Raw genomic sequence first — 4,517 nt, forward strand, 5'->3', positions numbered from 1 at the left:
GAAATTCTTTCTCTGACATTGTTGTTCTAACATGTCTAGAACATTCCAACAAAATTTCATAATTTTTTGCGAGTTCACTTTACTATTTTAAATTGATTTTACAAAATAAGTCTGCGCACCTGCTACAGTTAAATCCGGTGTCAGACCGGACCTGCGTCGACCGGACATGTCTCTGGACGATTACTCAACTTTGGCATCTCGCTTCTCGGTCGCACGTACCCGTCGGCCCGAAATTCACCTGTGCATCCGACCGTTCCGCTCCTTAACGGCTAGTTCTGTTTTTTTGTTTATTTTAATGTTTTGGGGGGAATGTTTTTTACTTGGTCTTGTGGGCGGTTGTTTCATGAGCCTATCATTACTACCCCAGTTGCCCTCACTACCTCTAAAGGTAACTCAGAAATAGTATTTAAACAAGTTTATTAAGAGTTTTAAACAAGGGTTTAAGTGAGTTATTAGTGTTTGTTTGAGTTTGAAGATTTATTTTCCAAGTGGATGGCTCATCTTTTGTTTGGGCCTTCATAACTCCATCTCCCCATCAATTAGATCGTAGGAGAAGTTTTCTTAACACTCAAGTCATAGTTTTTTTTTATAATTATTGTGTGGATTATCATTTTCTATAAAGCTAAGATTTATATGGGAGTTTTTTGATTCTGATTTAACTCATTTGCTTTGCACACACAACCATTTGAGCTTATTGTTATTTGGCAATACATTATGATAATTGCGCGTTTGTGTGGATAGTGTGACATATGAGTTGAGCCTAATGAGTTTCTCACCTTGTTTAGATGAGAACAATCATTTGCTATATTGTGCTTAATTGTTGAAATCACTTTGTATACACTTGTACACCGATGTGAGGAGTGTGTGGTAGAGAGTGCGGGATCGTCCCAAGAGGAGCTGGCGTCGGTTGAGACGTGCCTACGGACGAGGTTGTAACGAGCACTTGAGGGCAGACACGGCTAGTCCAACACTTAGTGCGGTGGAGTGGTGATTGCTAAGAGTGTGAGCTTGTGTGAGAGTTTTCGGTGACTTAGTAAACCGAGTGGTGTAGAAGCTTCCGGCTCTCCAAAACCGGCAGGGTTCCATAGTGCGCAGTATCTCCCTCGAGGTGGGGAGCGGGGACGTAGGTCGTGAGGCGGACGCGAACCTCGTAAACATATCCTTTGATTTAGTGTTCTGCATTGGCCCGCACTTGTTTTCAATGTTCATATCTTACATCGCCCATTTTGTATTGCTTGTTGATCATTTTTACGCCTATCACATTGTAGTTAAATTGCTTTACCCCTTGTGTGAGTTTTATACTATCCCTTGCTCATTATACTTGGTAATTATCTCATTGAAAGAGATATATTCGTTTGTTCAATATTGCTTATCCTAGCTTAACATAGTCTTGTCGTTATTCATACTTGCTAGGATAAGCGTATTGAATTAATTTTAATTGGCATTTAATCGGATTAGATTAGCATAAAACCCTAATCACCCCCCCTCTAGGGTCTAACAAGAGAGAGAGAGAGAGAGAGAGAGAGAGAGAGAGAGAGAGAGAGAGATTAATGGGTATCCTTGACAAGGAGGAGATTTCTCTTTTTAACAATGATGTGGCACAATCCCATGTTGACCCTATAGTTTTGATGATGATTTGTCAAACAATTTATAGCTAATATATTCTCTAGTTTTGTGTTTATGTTTACAGATATTTCAACACACGTCAATCAAGAGTTAAAGATTTAAGTTCAAATGTGTGGATTTACCTAGGTATAAGTTTAGTTTACTTACATATATTGTATGATTATATCTAAGCTCAATATATGTACACTCAACACGATTTTTGACGTTTTCTATCATATAAATGATTTTTCATCAAACGTTGTTAAAATATCTTTTATCTCATATTTACAGCTCTTTCATAATTCATTATATTTATATAATACATGCATAATATATATATGCATATTTACAAGCCTTATGTAAATTTTCATGTTCACGAAAAACAAGTTTTCTGAACACTTTTCAAAAACAGAGAGTTTTCACAAACGAAAATTGATTTTCCAAAAATTCTTTTTTGAACATGTTTATTTCATCATTTAGAAACTTTCCCCAAAGTTTTACTATTTTTGGAATTGATTTGATATTTTTAATGCATTTTTAAAATTGGCCAAAAACCTGTCATATGAAACATATCAGTTTCCGGTCGACCGGGTCGGTCTCGCGGTCGACCATGGCGATCGACCGTGAAAACATCCAGAGACTTTCGCAGTCGACCGCCACGGTCGACCGCCAGCTTTATTTTCTCATACCCTGTGTTTTTGAGCTTTGCGGTCGACCGCACCGGTCGCCCGCCGAACTGTCAGTTCTCCTCTAACGGCTAGTTTTTACAGCTGTTTTCAAATTGGCTTTTTGGTCTTTTACTTATGTTTTTGCTGATGTTTTGGGGTTCTATAAATACCCCATTGCTGCTCTCCTTCAAAGATATCCAAGAAATCCAAGTTTTGTGTTTAACAAAATATTAAGTGTGTTTAAGAGCTGTTTAAAGTTGATTTCATCAATCTGTTTTCAAGAGAAGTTTTTCTACAACAAGAAGTGACCTTCAAATCCTATTGAGATCATCATCTACTGTTCTTGTTTGAGAAGTCTTCTAAACTCTTATATAGCTTGTTATTTCATTTTTATTTCATTCAGCTATATTTATTGAGTTTCATTCACTGTTATCACACACACTTATTGAGCTTAATTTTTTCATACCATATAGTGTGGGTTGTGGGATGTGATTTAGTGAGTGTGAGCTTCATTGTGTTCTCACTTGTTATTTGAGAACAAATCATTGTATTTAACTTTTATTTGTGAGAATCACTTGTAATACACTTGTACACCTAGAGAAGTGTGAGGCGAGACACGAGGTCGAATCCAATAGGAGTTGCGTCGGTTAACGAACCTAGGGAGAGGTTGTAACCGAGCACTTGAGGAGGAGGACACGGGGTAGGTTCCTACACTTAGTGTGTAAGGTGTGATTACATAGTGTCTGTATAGTGTAAGAGTTTTCGGTGATCTTGTAAACCGAGTGTGTAGAAGTTCCAGCTTCCAAACCGGATTGTGATAGTGGACATCTCCTCGAGGTGAGGAGCGGGGACGTAGGTCATGGTGACCGAACATCGTAATCATATCGTGTGTTTGTGTTTTGATTAGCGTATATTCTTATTTGTGCTTATTCTTATTGTTCTTACTCATATCTATCTGTTGCAAGAATAAATTGATCTACATAATTTTTAATTGGCAATTAATTAGGATTAGATTAGCATAAGACCCTAATCACCCCCCTCTAGGGTCTAACATCTCCACCATGTGAAATTATCTCTCCTACTTTATTCTCTCTTCTTCACATTGTGAGGATTGTGTCACATCATTATTAAGGAGGGAATCTCCCTCCTTGTCAAGGATACTCATTAATCTCATATATATATGATGGTCCACTTAAAATTATTAAGGAGGGAATCTCCCTCCTTGTCAAGGATACTCATTAATCTCATATATATATGATGGTCCACTTAAATGATGGGCAGAAGCTTGTTACATAGTGAATCGTTCTCCACATTCGACATTGGATGGTGATGTACCCTGCCGGGTATGGTCAGGGGAGCATGCGGATTACGATAGGCTCAAGATTTTGGATGTACAACCTACTATCATGTCAACGAGGGAAAGCTTGACGCGAGGGCCAAGAAGGCAATATTCTTGGGTATGCAAAGGGCGTAAAAGGCTATCGCCTTTGGTGTACATAAGATTACAAGTTCGTGATCAGCAGAGATGTTACCTTTGATGAGAAATCCATGATAGCTTTATCAAAAGCTAGGGCGCCCGAGGATGATTGATACGAGTCGCCGTGCGAGCACCTTTGATCACGGAATTATCAAAGGTGGGTTAAGAAGAAAATAACAAGAACACAAGAGTAATTCAGTGTGACGAAGGAAAATACCTTCTCTAGATTATGAGAATCAAGTAACTTACAATCTCTCACGATCTCACTAGAATTGAAGAACAATCTCTCTCAATTCTCTAAATACAATCTAATCTCTCTTGATTGTTTTAAAACCCTAAAACAATCCCTTTTATATGTGGAACAACGTGGATGGCAAAGTGGTAAATTATTAAGTCTAAACCCCACAGGAAAACATGCAGACAGAAACTCAAACGAACCAGGAAACCATCGATGAGTCGACTCATGACTGAGATGAGTTGACTCGTCCGAAACTGGACAAAACACAAAACCAGTAATGAGTCGACTCATGACTGAGATGAGTCGACTCGTCAGAGACTGGTGACAAACGGCTGAGTTTCATGAGTCGACCTATGACAGGCATGAGTCGACTCAACTTGATGAGTCGACTCATGACTGTTATGAGTCGATGCACGGGCTAAAAACTGGATGCTTCGATTCTTCAATTTGCCGTCTCGTTCCACGCTTCAACCTGCGTTCCACTGTGCTATTTTGCACCTCTATTCTCAAGCTACCATGAGAATCATCT

The sequence above is a fragment of the Asparagus officinalis genome, chromosome 4 (assembly GCF_001876935.1).
Source record: "Asparagus officinalis chromosome 4, Aspof.V1, whole genome shotgun sequence".
NCBI lineage: Eukaryota > Viridiplantae > Streptophyta > Magnoliopsida > Asparagales > Asparagaceae > Asparagus > Asparagus officinalis.